At 47.4% G+C, this 21040-nt stretch overlaps 2 pseudogenes; one reads left to right on the top strand and one right to left on the bottom strand.

Annotated features, from left to right (window-relative positions):
* Nucleotides 1-1412: 1412 nt before the first annotated feature.
* LOC123040031 (cytochrome P450 89A2-like) lies at nt 1413-8056 on the bottom strand (annotated as a pseudogene).
* On the top strand, nt 3015-3153 carry LOC123047868 (uncharacterized; annotated as a pseudogene).
* Nucleotides 8057-21040: the final 12984 nt, after the last annotated feature.

Below are 21040 nucleotides of genomic sequence, written 5' to 3'. Positions count from 1 at the left end.
TCTATAGATCTGGGTTCCCTGACGAAGACGAGAGAAACCGACATAAAAGAGTGGAAGGAGAAGCTTTCTGCAGTATAGGTCTCGGCTAGGGCTGGACCAAAACTCGTAGCTTAAAGAATGCTCGATAGTTTGTCTCGTTAAGCTTGTAGCTCGCTTCATAATTAACAGAGCCAACCACTAATTTCATCTCAGTAAGTTTAACGATCTTAAGGAATAAGATAAACATTTTTGTAGCATCTAAATCGATCTATCCAATCAAATCGATCCAACCTAGTTCACAGAAGATAGGAAATTAGTGCACCTCCTCATGTAGTCACCATCTCTTGGTAAAAATCATGTACATTCTTACCCTGTAGACCGTAGCACATTGTAGTATGTTCGCGAGCATTCACGATCTTAACGAGTTTCAAATGAACAAAGCCGAGCAGGGTTTCCTACTTGTTAAGCTTAACAAGTTTAACGAGTACGTGCTTAACGAGCTGAGCAGCTCATTAATCCACCCCTACTCTTGGCTACAACAACGGTAGAAACACAACAATTTTATTCTACACAGATCATGCAGATTTTTACGAGATCTTTAGATGGATTTGGTGCGTCGTGTGACACGCGTGGAATGCGGCTTCTTCAGCACCTTGAGTGAATCCAGCTCCGTGAGGTCAACAGCGGCAGTGCCTGTCGGCGGTGCCCACTCGAACTCGTGCCAACTGCCAAGAAGCACTTCATGTTCACCATCGTCATGCCCACGCCCAGGCAGAACCTATGCCCCGCGCCAGATGGCATCATCCTGATCTGCTTGGGTCCTGGCAAAGGGCCGACGCCCTCCCCCTCTTTGCCGGACAGGAACCGCTCCGGTCAGAACTCGTTGGGATCCAACCGGTAACGGGCTAACGTGTCTGCGCCTTATTAATCTACCCCCCCCCCCCCCCCCCCAAATGAATTTCCCTGAGGCGCCCACCACTAACCAACCGTAGCTTTACAATTCAGCCTGTAACTACTTCCGCACACAAACAACCCGTAAGTGTAGCATTCTTTGTTAGTTTACACTGGTGAACCGACAATTTGTGGGACCAAAACTAGATCGAGATTGCTAAATCTCAGTCATGCTATATTCGTGGTATCTTACATGGTGATCCGTGCAAAATTTTCTTTCTGATATTTTCTTTTTTCTTTCTTATATGTTATATATCATTTGGCTTAGACTTGGTTAAGTCTTAGTCAATTGAGACCTAACCACACCAAAACTAGATAGCAATGTGTATAGATCTGGGGTTCCCCTGCCGAAGACAGTTGAAACCGGCAGAAAATGGCAGAAGTAGAAGCTTTCCGTGGCTCTAGGCTCGGCTGCAACAACGGTAGAAACACAACTATTTTATTATACACATATCGTGCAGATTGTCAAGATGTTGAGATCTTTAGACCGATTTGGTGCGTCGCGTGACACGCGCCGAAAGCGGCTTCTTCATCACCTTGAAGAAGGAATCCATCTCCGTGAGGTCAATAGTGCCGGTGCCCGTCGGCACCCCCCACTCGAACTCGCGCACGAGAGCGGCCAAGAAGCTCTTCATGTTCACCATGGCCATGCCCACGCCAGGGCAGAACCTATGCCCGGCGCCGAATGGCATCATCCTGATCTGCTTGGGCCCCGGCAATGGGCCGACGCCCTCCTCGTCGCCGCCGGTCAGGAACCGCTCTGGCAGGAACTCGTCGGGATCCTTCCATATCTTGTTGTCCCTGCCAATGTCCCCCGCAGAGAAATTCACGTAAAAGTCGCCGGCCGGCGGCGACACGACCATTCCTCCGACCAGCATCCCGACGGCATCGGCATGGACATGGCGCGGGATGACCGGCAACGGCGAATGCATGCGTAGCGTCTCCAGCACGACGGCATGCAGGTAAGGCATGCCTGCACCTGCACGAGAGACCTCGCCGTAGTCGACCTCGCCACGGAGCTTCTCCTGCATCTCCGGCTTGTCGACAAGGTAGGCGAGGGCCCATTCGAGGCTTGCCACCACCGTCCCCGTGCCGGCGCCTAGGAACTCCGAGATCAGTCGCACCATCTCGTCGTCCCTAAGAGCGCGTCGGCCGCCGTCCTCGTTGGGGACACGGAGATCGACGAGTGACTCGACATACGGACAGCGGCCATTGTCGTCACGTGGTCGAGGAGACCGAACCGCCCGTGGCCATGCCTTGATGGGAGGGAGGAATAGCTCCCTAAGCCGGACATCAATGGCGAAGAGCTTGCGCAGCCACCTCCACTCTGTTAGAATACATTGTATGTATATACGGTTGTGTATATAAAATCGTATATATGGTCGGTGTTGCGTGCGTTACAATTGTATCCCGGTAGTTAGGTTTAAAGCCTTGATCCTTATCTTGTAGTTAGCTAACTTGAGGATCAAGTCTAAACCAACTACCGGATTCTGTAAACCCTAGCCTTTGGCTATATATAACACGCAACGCGTCCCTGCTAGGCATACGCTTCAAGCCATCTTTCATGGTATTCAGAGCCTATCTCCTCTAAAAGCACATCTCTCGCAGCCATGGCCTCCTCAAGCTCCGCTGTCGCCGCGCCTGCCCTCATCCCCATAGCCGATCGACTCCATCGCTCCAACTTCCTGGTATGGCGCGCGCAAGCCATGGCAGCCATCCGAGGGGCGCAGCTCGTCTCCTACCTCGATGCAGATCAGGAGCAGCCGGAGCAGAAGCTCCGCGACAAGGACGGCAAGTCCACGGACGTCCCCAACCCTGCATACGACATCGACAAAGCTCGAGACTCCCAGGTGCTGAGCTTCATCTTCAACTCCATCTCAGCTCCAGTCATGGTTCAGGTGGCGCACTGTGACACGGCGGCCGAAGCGTGGGTCGCCATCAGGGAGATCTTCATCTCCCAAACTCAGGCGCACGTCGCCAACACCAGAATCGCCCTCTCCACCACCAAGAAGGGCAACTCGACGATGTCCGAGTACATCGGGCGCATGAAGGCGCACAGTGATGAGATGGCATCGGTGGGCAAGCCGCTCACCGACGACGACATGGTGTCCTACATCCTGGCAGGACTCGACTACGACTATGTGTCCTTCGTCTCCACCATCTGCGCTCGTACACAGCAAATCAAGGTGAGCGAGCTCTACTCACAGCTAATCAGCTTTGAAAGCAGGCTGGCCATGTTTGAAGGCGGAGGACAGTCCTCCCACTCCTCTGCCAACGCTGTGTCTCGCGGCGGACGCAGTGGATCCAACCGCGGTGGTGGCCGTGGTGGCAACGGTGGCCGCAATGGAGGCGGGCGTGGCAATGGAGGCGGTGGACGTGGTCGTGGCGGCGGCCGCGGCAATGGAGGAGGCCGCAATGATCTTCCCGAGGTCTTCTGCCAAATCTGCACCAAGCCGAATCACACGGCCATGGAGTGCTATCGTCGCTTTCATGTCTCCTTCAACAAGGAGAAAACTGCAGCAGCCGTCAGCACCAACTCCTCCTACGGGGTGGACACAAACTGGTATGTGGACTCAGGTGCAACAGACCACATTACCAGCGAGCTCGACAAGCTCACCGTTCGTGACAAGTACAATGGACATGATCAAGTGAACGTGCCAAACGGTGCAGGTATGAAGATTTCCCATATAGGTCATGCATATGTTCGTACCCTTACTCGTGATCTTCATATCAAAAATATTCTGCATGTGCCCAAAGCCACTAAAAACTTGATCTCTGCTCATCGTCTAGCCAATGACAACCATGTGTTTCTTGAAACTCATCCTCATTTTTTCTTTGTCAAGGACAAGGCCACGAGGAAAACCCTCCTCCACGGGAGGTGTAGAAACGGGCTCTATCCCCTATCATCAGCTCCAATAAGCTCGGGCAGACATGCACTTGGCGCCACCAAGATATCTTCATCAAGGTGGCACGATCGTTTAGGACATCCATCTTCGGCAATAGTTCAACATGTTCTTAGACACAATCAAATTTCCTTTTCTAGCAAAGAATTGAATAAAGAGGGAGTGTGTGATGCTTGCCAACAAGGCAAGAGCCATCAACTTCCCTACCCAAATTCTAGTAGTACTTCAAAAGCTCCTTTAGAGTTAGTTTTCTCTGATGTATGGGGGCCTGCCCGAGATTCAATTAATAAGAAAAATTATTATGTGAGTTTCATCAATCATTTCAGCAAATTCACATGGATATATATCCTCAAGCATAGATCAGAAGTTTTCAAAGTGTTTCATGAATTTCAAGCACTAGTTGAACGACTTTTTGATCGCAAGATTATCACCATGCAAACGGATTGGGGCGGCGAGTATGAGCGCCTAAATTCCTTTTTTCGTCAAGTAGGGATCACACATCACGTTTCGTGCCCACATGCCCATCAACAGAATGGGTCAGCCGAGAGAAAACATAGGCACATTGTGGATGTGGGTCTCTCACTTCTAGCTCATGCCTCCATGCCCTTAAAATTCTGGGACGAGGCTTTTCTAGCTGCCACCTATCTTATCAATCGTACTCCTAGCAAGGTGATCAATCTTGACACTCCTTTGGAAAAAATGTTTCATGAAAAACCCAACTATCATGCCCTACGCACCTTTGGTTGTGCGTGCTGGCCAAACCTCTGGCCTTTTCATGCCAAGAAACTAGAGTTTCGTTCAAAACAATGTGTTTTCCTTGGCTATAGCAATCTTCATAAAGGGTTCAAGTGTCTAGATGTCAAGGAAGGACGTGTCTATATCTCTAGGGATGTTATCTTTGACGAAACTATCTTTCCATTTGCCTCACTAAATCCAAATGCCGGCGTTCCTCTTCGTTCTGAAGTTCTTCTTCTTGCAGAAACTGCTTCATCTGAACCTCTTGATCATGGGGGCGAACAGACAGCTGATCCTTCGGTTAATCTTCATACAAATACTGCTGTAAATTTTGGTGGAAATTCTCCTGTTTTTGGCTGTGATTTTATGCAACAGACAGGCGTGGAACACGATGTGGATTCAGGTGCTGCGCCGGATCCTGCCAGCGGCGATCCCGAGGAAGATCCTTCCTCGCCTGCCGCGCCGGATGGTGGGGCTCGCACCGCATCAGCCTCGGGAGCGGCCGATCCAGCGTCCCCACGACGCGTGTCCCCTCGCGGGCCCGTGGGGACAGGCGTTGAAGCGCACTCAGGGTCGGGTGGACCCACGAGCAGCGAGGCGCCGCTCTCCACGCGCCAAGTGGTCCGGTCCCCTTCGCTGGGTGATGCGGGCCAATCAGGAGCATCGCACGCGGGCCGAACAGGCGCGTCACAGGCGGGCGACAGCACCCGCCTCGGATCTGCGGCGGCCGGCTCAGAAGCGGATGCTAGAGGCAGCGACATGATCCACCTTGGATCTGGTGCGGCTGGATCAGGTCCTGGATCCTCTGTGCAGGGCTCCGGATCTTCTGTGCAGTTGCCTTCTGCGTCACCACCAAGAACAAGATCTCAGCATGGTATTTTGAAACCAAAAGTACGTACAGATGGTACGATCAGGTATGACAAAGTACGTCGTTTTGCTGGTCTTGCTGTTACAGGAGAACCAAATACTTTGGTAGAGGCATTGGAAAATAAAAACTGGAAAAATGCAATGGATGAAGAATATAATGCTCTTATGAAAAATAGAACATGGCATCTAGTCCTCCAGCAAAGGGGAGAAACTTAATTGATTGCAAATGGGTCTATAGAATTAAAAGAAAAGCAAGTGGAGAAATAGACAGATACAAGGCCAGACTAGTTGCAAAGGGGTTCAAACAAAGATATGGTATAGATTATGAAGATACCTTTAGTCCTGTTGTGAAAGCAGCTACTGTTAGGCTTGTTCTGTCTATTGCAGTATCAAACAATTGGAGTCTTCATCAATTGGATGTGCAGAATGCGTTTCTTCATGGCGTTCTAGAGGAAGAAGTGTACATGAGACAACCTCCTGGGTATGAGGTAAAGGACAAGTATCATTATGTATGCAAGCTTGATAAGGCTTTATATGGTTTGAAACAAGCACCTAGAGCATGGTACTCTAGGTTGGGTGTGAAACTTCAAAGACTTGGTTTTCAGCCATCCAAAGCTGACACATCACTGTTCTTCTACAGAAAAGGCAAAATCACCATTTTCATGCTAGTATATGTTGATGATATTATTGTTGCAAGCTCTTCGCAGGATGCAACCAAAGCATTGCTTGAAGATCTAAGGAGAGACTTTGCTCTTAAAGATCTTGGTGATTTGCACTACTTCTTGGGAATAGAAGTAAAGAGAGTTAAAGATGGCATAGTCTTGAGTCAAGAAAAGTATGTGTCAGATGTGATAAAAAGAGCAGGTATGATGAATTTCAAAGTGTCAAATATGCCTCTCTCAACTTCTGAAAAGTTATCTAAGGAAGAAGGAGAGCCTTTAAGTGCTGAAGATTCTACAAACTATAGAAGTGTTGTAGGTGCTTTGCAATATCTAACACTTACAAGACCTGATATATCTTTTCCTATCAATAAAGTATGTCAATTCTTGCATGCTCCCACCTTTGCACATTGGACCGCAGTGAAAAGAATCTTCAGATATTTAAGAGGTACTATGAGTACAGGGTTGAAAGTCACAAGGTCAATGTCAACTTTGGTAAGTGCATTCTCTGATGCTGATTGGGCAGGTTGTCCTGATGATAGGAGATCAACAGGAGGCTTTGCTGTTTTCTTTGGACCAAATCTTATATCATGGAGTGCACGGAAACAAGCTACTGTATCAAGATCAAGTACAGAAGCTGAGTACAAAGCATTGGCTAATGCCACGGCAGAGTTGATATGGGTTCAAACCTTGTTGAATGAGCTACGTGTTAATCACTCTCCTGTTGCACGGTTGTGGTGTGATAACATTGGTGCTACATATCTATCAGCAAATCCAGTGTTTCATGCTAGAACAAAACACATTGAGGTGGATTATCACTTTGTCAGAGAAAGAGTAGCTAAGAAGCTTCTTAATATTCGGTTCATTCCCACTAATGATCAAGTTGCAGATGGCTTCACTAAAGCCTTATCATGGCGCAAGTTAGAGGAGTTCAAGAACAATCTCAACTTGGTGAAGTTATGATTGAGGGGGTGTGTTAGAATACATTGTATGTATATATGGTTGTGTATATAAAACCGTATATACGGTCGGTGTTGCGTGCGTTACAATTGTATCCCGGTAGTTAGGTTTAAAGCCTTGATCCTTATCTTGTAGTTAGCTAACTTGAGGATCAAGTCTAAACCAACTACCGGATTCTGTAAACCCTAGCCTTTGGCTATATATAACACGCAACGCGTCCCTGCTAGGCATACGCTTCAAGCCATCTTTCACACTCCACGAGCTTCTCCATGACTGAGCCCATGGCCGAGAAGGGCTTGACCAGCCCAATGGCAAGCTGGAAGTGTTGTAGGACGTGGCGCATAGCGCGCACGTGGTCCTCGTCTACGGCGTCACCGAAGCACAGGCGCACGACGACCGAGAACACGGCGCCATAGAGGTGCTGGTGCACCTCCGTCACCTCCTCCCGGCTTCCCCGGGGGGCGGACGACAGCGCTGCGATGAGGCCCTGGACGGCCTCCCGCTGCAGCGGCGCGAGGCCGTCCAGGCGCGACGGGTGGAGGGTCTCGGCGGTGAGGTTGCACCGGAGGGTGCGCCAGTGCGGTCCGTGTGGCACGGTGTTGACGTTCGTGTTCTGCTGGCCGCGTCGCCGGCGGGCCAGGGCCATGTGCAGGCGCGCGGGTGGGCGGTTCGAGAAGGCGTCGGCGTTCTCGACGAGCGCGCGGTGGGCGATGGCTGGGTCGCTGATCTTGAGCATGGCGAGTGCGGGTGGAGTAGGAGCACAGCGGCGGCGGAGGACGGCGAAGAGGCCGCACAGGAGAAGCGTGAGGACAGAGGAGCTGACCCATTGATCTGCTCGAGCTGCTGCATGGCATGGCTGCGAATGATTGTGTGGTTGGATATTTAGGGTGTGTTTGGTTCGGGAACGAAGTGAAATGGAATGTCATGGTTCCATTCCACTAGAATGGGTCGGTTCCGTCCTTACGTTTGGTAGAAGGAATTCAAAGGAATGGAATGGTTACATTTGGGTGTTTGGTTTATGAGATTGGAACCGAATGGATTTGTTCATCGCACTACTCAAATATTTACATCAAATACAAACAACACACATATACAGAGATGAATATCATGTAAATACAAGGAAATTCAGGAGGTAAAATATCAGACAAGGATCTCGCTGGGCGTAATGGGGAGGATGAGGAGGCGCCGCGGGCGCGTGTGGGCGGGGGTACGCTGTGACCATTGGTGGAGACCGAACGCCGGCGTAGGAGACATGCGACGACAGAGGCAGGCTATGGCGGCGGAAGCCATGGCCGGCGGCGCAGCGGCAAGAACCTTCAGGCGGCGCGGAAGGAGGGTCGGGATGTAAGGAGGAGTGAAAGGGAATAAGAGGAAAGGAACAACGGCGCGGCGGCGTTGCTCATCGTCGTGTACGGGTCGGTCAGGGGAACCTCGGGAACAAGGGAAGCGGCGGGATTGGGAGGAGGTGCTAGCTCGGCGGCATGATTTGGGGGAGGGGCGAGGGTGAGGGAAGCGCTGGGTCAGGGCGAGACGAGGGACAGACCTCGCGCGCGAGCCGTTCCGCGTGGTACCGCCGATTCGGAGGAATGACTTGGTTCCGCATATCGGGGGTATATTCCCTCACGAGGAACCATCCCGTTCCCTCTCGTTCGCAAACCAAACGCTGGAATCGCTGCTAGGTACGGGACCGACCCGTGACGCTCTATTTGATTCCACGAACCGAACACACCCTTATAGGAGTAGTGTGAGAGAGAGGGCCGGGCCTGGTGGCGTGATTGATCATTCCCACCATGAATATGAATGGTCAGATGCTGAGTGGCTAGGTGTGAGTGCGATCTCTATAACAGTCGCATGGCCACTCACACCAAACACACCCTGCCATGCCACTATTGTATCATCCACTCACACCTAACAGAGTATGATAAGATGCTCCTCACACCACTCTTTGTTAGTCTTCTTTTTGCTCACTTTTTGGAGTGCTCTCACATGTCTGTTTGTTTCCAGGATGAATGTTGACACTTGAAAATAATGCACTAGTTATATTCTTCAATATAAAACTAATCAATCTCGGTTTGTTTCAGAACACCCATGAATGTTGTCACATGTGTGAACTGATAATCCCCAGGTGCAAGGAGTGTCAAATTCATAAGGAACTAAAAGGTACTCTAAGCATTTTTTCATGTTTTTGTCTGTCACTCATAGAGCTCTAAGCAGACTAAATGTTTGTTTTATCTACAAATAAGAAATAAAACTACACTACACTATAAAATGGTAGTTTTGCTAGAAACTAAATAACATAGAAATGAATGTTAGGTGTTGCCAAAGTAAAAAAACAATATAAAAAAAAGCATTTGCGGAATAGTGATGGTAGGGTGTGTGGAATTGTTCTTATTCTTAGGCAATTAGCTAAGTTGCTAAACCAATTATCATTGTAGGTTTATATGTGGGAGAGACCTCTGCTAACCAAGACTAAACTAAATCCTACATTTTGAACATTCTTTAACTAAATCAGGCAAACCGGTTGATTTTCATATAAGCTGGACGAAATTCATTACACTTTACAATTTTAAATTGAATCCTATTCTAAACCTAATCAAAATGATCTGATACCTCCTTTTAGTGATCGGTAAAAGATCAGAAAAGTATCCGCACCTATTTCCCTAGAGGTGACCTTAGGTTATCGAACCCACGTGGGAAAGATTCCCTTAAAGCGATGGTCTCTAGCAAGCTTTCGTAAAAGGATCAATTCCAACTTTTGATCGGATCAATCAAGCAAATAGTGATTCAAGCACTTATAACAAAAAGAGCTACGGGTATGAGGTCTTAATGCTTACAACTTTGTATTTATGTTGGGACCAAATATGATCTTAATTTTTGCGCTGCAAGTCACCCATTGAGATGTACTTCTTACTAACCAAAGTGGGGGATGTGTTCAAATAACATCTTGACTGGCACGAGTCCCGCATCAAGAATTAGTAGTCCTACCGCAGGCCCTATCTGTCGCGTGGGGTTGCCTCGATAATTAAGATAATAATAATCAGACAAGAGATTTGGACGTTTAATGACTACACCTCATTGATCCCCAAGGATTGGAATACTTGTTATCGTACTAAACCCTTCTATCACTGATGTTCAGTGTTGAGTATCGTGATTAGACTGGAAACAAAGGATAGACTAGTAAGTATTCTAGCTTGTCTTATACTCCAAGGAGATCATATACTCCTATATATATGCCCACGAGGCTCAAGCAATATATCCATCCGATTCCTCTATCTATTCTCCAAACCCTAGCTGCCGCATCGCCCCTGGGGCGGCTGGTCTCCATGATCGCCGCCGGAGGCTGCGCTGCTCGTAACTAAGGTTCATCTGCCTATCATGTTGATCGGCTGCCCTAAAGAGTCTTTTTTCTGATCCGTTGATTGGGGATTTTTCTCTCGCCGATTGATTGATAGGTGTTTTTTTTCGTTTGCCATCGCCATCTATGGTCTATCGGGCGTGTGTACTCCAACGACATCTTCATCATTTTTGACTGTATCGACTGCAGGCGCGACGCCCAGGCTTCATGCATGACGCGTGTCCGATGTGCTGGTACGGCGGCCGCTCGCGCGGTCATGTGTTGGTCGCTCGTCCTCGCCTCGTGCCCCGCGACCACCTATGCGCCTCACGCGAGCGTGGTTTTCTGCTCAAGCGTGCGCATCGGTCCATCGATCAAGACAGCGCATGGCCACGTCCTTAGGCTAGTCATAGTGGGAGTAACATAAGTAGTAACATAGATAACACATAAGCAAAAAAAAAGACGTGTCATGTAATTAAAGAGAGAGACAAATAGATTACATAGCGGTTTCCATACAAAATGAGTCTACAAAGCAATAAATGAAGATATGCATGTTACTACATCTATGACACTTCCCACTATGAAGATGGTAACATGGACTAGTAACATATGTATGTTACTAGTCTAAGTTACTCCTCACTAAGACTAGCCTTACGTGCATGTTGGTTGCTTGTGCTGCCCCTTGATTCACAGAGGGCTTGTTGGCTGCTCGTACATGCTGCATCCAGTGCGGGCGGAGGCTGCCCGTGTGCTTGCATGCGTAGCTCAGCCTCTCTGCACATCTCCTTATCTTTGTCCTGTTGCGAGCCACTGCATCGTCCGGCCGCGTGGCACGTCGTGGGTACCTCGTCGACTGTCGCGCCTTCGATCTGTTCAACCGGTATCGGGCCGTAGTGCCCGTGGCCAGCGGTCCACCGCCGCCCCGAGGCCATCCGCTCCAAACCCTCCTATAGCTGCAACGACCCTCGCGCTGCCGCTATGTCGCCCCAGTGTGTCATAGCGATCAAGACACACGGTCCTAGTAGTCGCCCCGATGTTCGCGTCGCCCCTTCGGACCGTAGCGCCGCGGCACGCGGTCCATTTAATCGTCCACGCGCGTTAACTTTTGTGTGGTATGCACCGCGCTACCTCCCAAGGTGTGGGAACGCCACCGTCCGCGCCAGTCTTCGCCACGCTGTCGGGTTCTTCCTCGCCTACTTCGAGCAGCGCCCTTGTGCTGCTCTTCTTCCTGGTCCACGGCGACTACCGCGACACCGGACACCCCGACTCGGCATCGACCAGGCATCCCTTGCACCGCTACCTCAACTACGGCTACATCTGTTGGGGAACGTTGCATGGAAACAAAAAAAAATTCCTACGCACACGCAAGATCTATCCACGGAGATGTATAGCTACGAGAGGGGAGTGTATCTACATACAGTGGCGGAGCCAGGATTGGCTGACGCCCCAAGCGAGAAACAAAGGGTAAAAAAATAACCCAACCCCCTCCCCCCCACACACACTCACAAAAATCCAGTTTCAAGGCATATAAAAATCATGTTATAACTAATAAATATCCAAACACAATGTTCAATGGCAGTATTTGTTCATTGACACTTTAACTAATAAAGTAAGACATACTAAAAGAAAATACCTAGCATATAATGCTACAAAAGATGGTACCAAATCAAAGGATTGATTGATATGAGCCTCCTATGACTGCATGATCAATAAAGTAAGACATATGATGCCTCTCCTCCAAGGGCGACTAGGGTTCCTGCCGCCCGGCGGCGGCAGCGACGCCATTCTGCCTCGTCTCCCATGACCTTAGGTCCATAAGGCGTGGTGGATCCCAGCCCATCCCGGCGGGAGGACTTCGTTTTTAGACATTTCTTTGAGTTTTTTGGGTTTATGTCCTATTCAGGAAGGCGAGATGGCGGTGTCTCCTTGAAGATGAAATTAGATTCTCCTCGCCTAGCCCCCATCCGGATGGTGTGTCTAGCATCGTCGGACAGGGTGTGGAGGTGTTTCTTCCGTGGATCTCATATAATTCAGTCGGTGGTTGTATTTGATACGCTTGTCTTATAAGGCCTTAGTACGACGACTTCCGATTATCTACAACAAGTTTTGTCTAGCTCGGGCGAGGGAGGGCGATGATTGCGGCACGGCTTTCGCTCGCTTCAGCGCTTGTAGTCGTTGCTAGGTGGTCTATGAACCCGAATGTAAGTTTTATTATTTTTAGTGTTCATTGTACTGCCATATTTGAAGATAAATAGATTAAAAGTTTTCCAGCAAAAAAAATACAAATTTTGAATCACAAATCAGTTCATTCAGGTATTTTTTTTTAACTTAGTAGGTTTAATAACAAATGCAAAATGTGAATTACTAAATCGGATTCCACATTTATCTTCTCTGCAGAACAACAAAAGTAGGTAAAAAATATAAAAAGGGAAAAGCATTAAGAATTAAATATCATGTTTGAATCAAATTCCCCGCAAAAAAAGCTAGCACGAGAAAAATGAGATTTGAAAACAGTGGCAACTAGCAAGAGAAATCTCTTCATCAACTAGCCTAAGACGGGTCATCTTCCATTCGTAGACAAAAAGACTCCCGTACGCGATGCACGAGCAGCTCAGGCTCTTGTGTCTTTCTTGTTCTCATTCACGTTTTTATTATTTGAAGTGAGCTGTGCCCTAGGCTGTTTTTTTTAAATGGCCCAGCAAGAGGGGAAGGAAGTGGGCTGTGCCCCAGGCCAGTTTTTTTTTTCTTCTCTACATATAGGCTGGGAAATTTCACAAGCCCCAGGCCATTGCCTGGGCTGCCTGGGGCCCAGATCCACCAATGTCTACATACCTTTTTAGATCGCTAAGCGGAAGCGTTAAGATGCGGTTGATGTAGTCGTATTCTTTGCAATCCGATCATGACCCAAACGATCTAGTGTTGAACGGACGGCACCTTCAAGTTTAGCACACATGCAGCTCGATGACGTCTCCTCCTCCTTGATCCAGCAAGAGAAGGCAGAGAAGTAGATGGGATCACAACCAGCACGAGAGCGTGATGGTTATGGTGGTGGAGCTTGTTCAGCAGGGCTTCGCCAAGTGCTACTAGAACGAGGACAGAGGAGCTACGGAGTAACGGGAGAGAGAGGGGCGCCAATGGCTTGGTGTCCTATTGGGTGCCCCTCCTCTCTATATATAGGTGGAGGGGCATGAGCAACAGCCCCTCCAAGCCCTAGAGCGCAGCCAAGGAGGAGGAGGTGGAATCCTAGTCCTCCAACTTCCCTTCCATACAGGACTTTCCGCTTTTCTCAACTGCATGGGCCTTGAGTGACTTGTGCGTCTGGCCCAATAAGACAAGGGCGCCTCCCCTCAGCCCTTGATGACCCTTGAGACGTGGTGGAACCCTTGGTGGACTTTCGAACTCCTCTGGAAGTTTCCGGAACCTTTTGGAAGCTTCCCAGTACCATGCCGAAAAAACTAAAACTTTTTCTGGAACCCTAAAAACAACTTTCCATATATAAATCTTTACCTCCCGACCATTCTGAGACTCCTCGTGCAGTCCAGGATCTCATCCGGGACTCCGAACAACATTCGATTACCAATCATCAAATATCCCAATACTACTCTAGCGTCAACGAATGTTAAGCGTGCGACCCTGCGGGTTCAGGAATCATGTAGTCATGGCCGAGGCATCACTCCGGTCAATAACCAATAGCGGGACCTGGATGCCATATTGGTTCCTACATATTCTACAAAGATCTTTTATCGGTTGAACCACGGTGTCAAGGATTAGGTTAATCCCTTACGCAATTCCCTTTGTCTGGCGATATGTTACTTTCCCAAGATTCGATCATCGGTATCTCCATACCAAGTTCAATCTCGTTACCGACAAGTCTCTTTACTCATTCCGTATAAAAGAACATGTGACTAACTCCTTAGTCACATTCCTTGCAAGCTTCTTGTGATGTTGTATTACCGAGAGGGTCCAGAGATACCTCTCAGTCAAACGGAGTGACAAATACCAATCTCGATCCATGCCAACCCAATAGACAGCCTCAGAGATACCTGTAGAGCACCTTTATGATCACCCAGTTATGAAGTGACGTTTGATAGCACATAAGGTATTCCTCTGGTATCCGAGAGCTACATGATGTGGTCGAAGAAACAAATACTTGACATGAAGAAAGCTATAGAAAATAACTAAAATGATATGATGCTAAGCTTACGGTTGGGTCTAGTCCATTACATCGTTCTTCTAATGATGTGATCCCATTATCAAATGACAACTCATGTCTATGGTTAGGAAACCTTAACCATTTTTGATCAACGAGTTAGTCTAGTAGAGGCATACTAGGGAAACGATGTAGTTTATGTATTCACACATGTATTTATGTTTCTGGTCAATACAATTCTAGCCTGAATAATAAACATTTATAATGAATCTGATTGCTAATCCTGCTCTTCTCACAATCCCGCGCCCCGCAACCACAGAAGGGATCCTCGTGATCTCATAGGTGTCGTTTCCCACCGACAGATGACTTATTTGGTCAGGCTACTTTGTCTATGATCACTGTTGTGAGAACCACGTCACAACATTAGCCTAAGTGACCAAGATTGCTTCTGCTACCTACGCGTATAGGCTCATCATCTTGCAATGGGTGGAGGAAAGATTTAGATATGTGAATGATGATGAGGATATGCTGGTAACATTAAAGCTGCAACAAAAACATAACAATTAAAAGGAGAATGAATGTCATCGGGGTTGTTGATGTAGACCTTCTGGCAAGCTCCATGTCAGCTCATGATGGGTTGTGGTCTAGTGACACCTACCTATATTGTTTCGTCATCTCTCAAGGTCTTAAGTTGCATGTCCAGTGTCTCCTCCTGGAGATGATGGGAGAGATAAATTTCATGTATATCGGGCACGACGGCAGAGGGGAAGAGGAGGTGAGGTGCGTTGGTGGTGGGAAGGTGCAAGTGAGGAATATAATATATTTAGTTTGTTGTTGCTATGCAGATAAGCAACTGCTGCTGCTGATTGTTGTCTTAGGAGAGGAATAAGACAGAGTAGTAGGGAGCAAGAGCGAGAAAGTGAGGTATATGGAGAGGATGTTGCTGCTATGTGTATATGATGTTTATTTGCTAACCATGTGCATATGATGTTATTGTTGAGTGTTGTCTCAGGGAAAACAATAAGAAAGAGCAATAGAGAGAACTTAAGAGAAATTGAGATATTTACTCACTATATGATTTCTGGATTTTGATTATCAACTATAGCCGCTAGTTGCTATCACTATTGGAATCAGGATCTTTTGCCGTCAGCTTATAGAAAGCTGACGGGAAAGAACGAGCGAACGCCAAACATTATGTTTGCCATCAGCCTGCTCTTTGCCGTCTGCTAATAGATTGTAAAGAAGCTTTTCCGTCTGCTAGCAGGCGACAAAGAGGGAGGGTGGCCCACTAACGAGAACCACCTAACGGCCATTTTCTTTGCCGTCCGCTAGCAGACGGCAAAGCTTCTTTACCGTGTGCTAGCGGACGGCAAAGAGAATACCCAACCTAACGGCTGTTTCCCCTTGGCCCCACCCCACTAGCTATGCTCTTTGTCGTCTGCTAGCAAATGACAAAGAAATTAAATCTAACCAAAAAACGGTCGTTTCCCCGCGCCCCACCCCTCTCTCTCCACTCTCTCTTTCTCTCTCCCTCACCTCACCCGCGCCGCCCCCGTGCTCGCCGTCCCCGTGCCCACCGTCCCCACCGCCGACCCCCACCGCCCCCGCCGCACCCAACCACCACCGCCCCTGACGCCCCTCGGCGCTTCGCCTCCCGTCGCCCCGGTGCCTCGCCGCCCGTTGCCGCTCCACCCCACGCAGCTACGGTCGCCCGCCGCCCCGGCGCCTCGCCGCCCGTCGCTGCTCTGCCCCCCGCCGCTCCAGCCCCTGGTGAGGATTCTTTACAGTGTTTTTTCTTTTTTTAGCATTACATAATCATCAACATATGCATCCACATATGCATCAACTAGAGTACTCCATCAACTTGAGCATCATTTTGTAGCATTACAACATTCAAGCATGAACCAAAATAACACAACATCAGTTCAACATTACATGTCACCTCTTCCTCTGCTAGCAGTGAAGTAGGACATCCAGCTAGTGTGTGTACCATCAGTAGGAATATCAGCATAAGTGGAGGCAGCATATTGCCTGGGGGCAGTGAATGGCCTTGGACCACCTCTTCCAGCTCCTCTGCCAGCTGCTCGTCTTCCAGCTCCTCCTCTGCCAGCTCCTCCTCTTCCAGCTCCTCTGCTAGCTCCTCCTCTTCCAGATGGTGGTGGTGTAGTAGTAGTTGCAGCAGCTCTTCCTTGTCTTGATGGTGGTGCAGGAGTAGAAGCAGCAGCTCTTGCATGTCTTGCTGTTGCTGTAGGAGAAGGACCAGCAGCTCTTGGTTGTGAGTTGCTTGGAGTGGCCTTTCAAAGAAAAGGAAAACAATTAATAATACTAGAAAGAACTGTACAAGAAAGGAAACATTATTATATTTTAAGGTGTAAAATTGTTACCACATGTTTATTCTTCCTTAAAGCAAGCTCAGGCTTCAACTGTTTAAGACAGTTTGTGTACCTATGCCCTTGGAGATCACAATTGCCACATGTTATGGTCCCCATTCTTGATGTGTCTTTTGGCTTTGGTACTTCAAAGTTGCCCTTGATCCTCTTTTCTTTCTTTCTTCCTCTCTTGATTTTGAATGCAGGTGGTTCTATGTCTGGACCAGGGGTCCTTGTCCAATCATGCTCACCAGGCACAGGAAAGATCATTGGTTCATAAGCTGCAATATAAAAATCTTTCTTGAAGAATTTTCTAACATAATCCTCTGGTTTCCTTTTAGCCTTTTTTATTGCAGACATGGCATGGTTGAACGGTATGCCACTAAGGTCCCACTTCCTGCATCCACAAGTCCCAAGTTCCAGGTTGACAGCATGTGTTTGCTGCCCACTTGTAACTTGCCATAAGTTCACTCCAGCTTGTATTGGCTTGCAGTATCTATCCGTCTCCTTCTCAACCTCTAGCTTCTCACTGTAATGAGGTGTTATCTCCCATCTTGCTACCTTTCCACTCTCTCTATTCTTGTGCCACCTCATCATCTTCTTATATTTTATCACATCACACATTGTCCTTATAGGTTTTCTCCTAACATCTAGAATGTACTTGTTGAACACCTCAGACAAGTTGTCCACTACCAAGCAGTCTTGCATTTTGTGTCAAATGCATGCCCTGCCCATTTTTTTGGGTATTGCAGTAAGCCACTCCCAAGCTTCCTCACTTGCAGCTCTAAGATCATTCATTGCAATATTAAATTTGTGTTCATTGTAGGCATAGCTAGCATTATCCATGCACTTCTTAAGATCTTCACCCCTAAACCCAACATTTTGGAAATTTGCATATAAATGTCTAAGGCAGAATCTTTGGTTGCAATTTGGAAACACAGCATTCACTGCATTCAGTAACCCCTGATACACACAATTTAACAAGTCTAAGCTACAAGCTAAAGAAATTTGCACCAATGAAACTCTAAGCTAATGTAAACACTTGTGAAAAACAGAATGAAATATGCAAACACATACCTTTTGTCTATCTGACATTATAGTATAAGGTCCAAACTGGCCCACTTCTCCCGATAGGCAAATTTTGAGTTGGTGTAGAAACCAACACCAACTAGGTGTGTCCTCTTGTCCAACTTTGCCAAATGCTAGTGGATGTATGTTGTTGTTTCCATCTCTACCAGTGGCAGCAAGGAGTTGAGCACCTGTAGTGAGCTTAATGAAGCATCCATCAACACCTGCATAATCAACATTTTCCAACATTAAATACATTTAAGTGAGATACAATATGGAGTACTCTACAATATGTAAGTGGTCCACAAGGTTCAGAAACTAACCAATGAATGGCCTGCACCCCTTGAGAAACCCCTCCCTTGCTCCATTCATGCAAAAGAACATGACATGAAATCTTGGGCCTGGATGGGGTATTTTTTTGCAGTTGGCACTGGAGTAATATTAGTGACTATTACTCTACTCCCAGGGTTTGTGTCCATGACAGTCTGAGCATAGTCTTTAAGCCCATGATATTGCTTCTTGTGATCTCCTAACACAACTTCAATAGCTATGTTCTTTGCCCTATATGTCATGCACTTGGGCACATCTACACCATATTTTTCCATGCATGCATCAATTATAGTCTGAATACCAGTAGTTATATCAGATCTGAAGAGATGCTCATATTTCTGTGCTAGCCACTTAGCACTAACCCTGGTGGTCTCAGTAGTACTAGGGCAAGTGTGCTCTAGTCTCATCTTCTTAATTACAAAGGTTTTCTCCCCTTTTATAACTGCTGCCACCGTAAAGAACTGACATGGTTTATCTGTACACTCAACAGTTATCCTCTGATCCGAATTCCTGTGATACTTGAAATTCCTGGCCTGAGTGATGTGTAAATTCAACAAAGCATCTCTGAATTGATGTTGATCCCTAACACACAACTTTAGACACAGTTGTTCATGTGGTTGCTCCATTTTCTCATTGTACCACTTCCTAGCAGGCCTTTTCTTTGCCCTACGTACTCTTCCTTTTCTTTGGTAGGACAAATGAGAGTGGCTCAAAACCATCATCATCACTCTCCCTCAACAACCCCTTCTCTTCTTCATCTGATGATGGTCTGAAATCAGGTTCAACCTCTGGTAGCTTACTGGAATGTGACCTAGTTGTTGGTCCTCTTCTAACTGGTAGCTTCTGCTTCTTCTTTACAGGTTCAACTATAGTTTGTTCTTCTTCTTCAAAAGTCCTATCTTCCTGTACCTCAAGTGGGTCCTCAACTTCAGTGTCACCCTCATAATGCAGCATTTCTTCCTCCTCTGATTGCTCATCATCTGATTCTTCCTCTTGTACTTCTAGCTCTCTCTGTCTCTTTCCCTCTTCCACCTCGATCTACATCTTCATCATAACACATGTAATAAGGGTCACTTCCAATTTGACCATCCTCATCAGAGGCATTAGCATCACTGTCCTCATATACCTCAAATCCTTGATATCCCTCTTCTTCTTCTTCTTCTTCTTCTTCTTCTTCTTCTTCCAAAACAACTTTCAACTTGGCATTTACATTCTTGCTTTCTTGTGTGCAAACACCAGGAGGATGAGGTGTGCTAGAGCTGCTACATTGACTATCAAAAACTACTCCTTGCTGATCAACAGCTAAGACAGGAGGCTCACTCAGATGAAAAACAACATGCTCTTGGTACACAACAGTGGACAACTCTGGCCTTTCAATTTGCTGCCTCTCAAAATCAGTACAGGGGGTCACTACTAGGGAAAACCTTATACACAACATCTTAGCAGTAGCACTGGACAAAACATGGCGCTACTGCTACTTAGTAGTAGAGTTTTTAATTAGACCGCGCTACTGCTACTACTTTAGCAGTAGCGCGTTCTGCTAAAGCGCGCTGCTGCTATATTTGTAATGGGCGCAGATGGCTAGCCCCACTTAGCAGTAGCGTGTATGCCTGACCAGTGCTACTGCTACGTCCCCTAGAAGTAGCGCGTATCTCTGAAACACGCTACTACTTACTTACCTTATCCTGGAGCGGTTCACCCTCTCACTCACTCTCCCTCTCACTCGCTCTCGCCCGGGCCGAACCCGTCGTCCGTCGCCGCCGCGCTGCTCCTCGCCGAGGTACACCCTCCTCCCCTCCCTCCTCCCCTCCCTCCTCCCCCTCCTCTTCCAACCGCCCTCCTCCCACCACCCCTCCCTCCTCCTCCTTCGGCCGCCCCCTCCCTCCTCCTCCTCCGGCCGCCCCCTCCCCCTCCTCCAATCCCACCGGCCTCCTCCCTCCTCCTCTCTCCTTCCTCCTCCCTCCATCTTTTTTTGTTTTTCACTATAGTTTTTTTACTATTGTATAATGTAGTTTTTTTTACTGTTTTTAGTAAGTGTTTAAAATAATTAGTAAGTAAATTAATAAACTAGTTGAACTAGTTTAGTTTTAGTAAGAACTAGTTGAATTAATAGAACTAATGTATTTTTAGTAAGAAAATTAATATAACTAGTTGAACTAGTTTATTTTTAGAAAGAACTAGTTTATTTCTATTTATAGTAAGTTTATTCTTAGTAAGAACTAGTTGAATTAATAGAACTAGTTGAACATGTCACATTTGTTGTTTTTTTAGTTTAAGCAATTATTCCCGCATCGACGTTGACGATGCCTATCCCGCATCCTCGTTGTCGATACCCGTCGTTCGCTAGGGTTTTAGTTGTATTGGTGATGTTATATGTATGATACTATTCGGGATGTATTAGTGATAACTTATAGGGTGTTTTGTATTTGTAGAAATCAAGGAGCCCCTCCATCATCCCCGCCGTCGTCCCCGTCACCGACTGTCGGTGTCAAAACCGGCGGATCTCGGGTAGGGGGTCCCGAACTGTGCGTCTAGGCGGATGGTAACAGGAGACAAGGGACATGATGTTTTTATCCAGGTTTGGGCACTCTCGATGGAGGTAAAACCCTACTCCTGCTTGATTGATATTGATGATATGGTTACTACAAGAGTAAATCTACCACGAGATCAAGGAGGCTAAACCCTAGAAGCTAGCCTATGGTATGATTGTTGTTTGTCCTATGGACTAAAACCCT

Source organism: Triticum aestivum, chromosome 2B, assembly GCF_018294505.1.
Source record: "Triticum aestivum cultivar Chinese Spring chromosome 2B, IWGSC CS RefSeq v2.1, whole genome shotgun sequence".
Taxonomy (NCBI): Eukaryota; Viridiplantae; Streptophyta; class Magnoliopsida; order Poales; family Poaceae; genus Triticum; species Triticum aestivum.
Note: the sequence above shows the minus strand (reverse complement) of the source record. Positions and strands in the feature narration are given on the sequence as shown.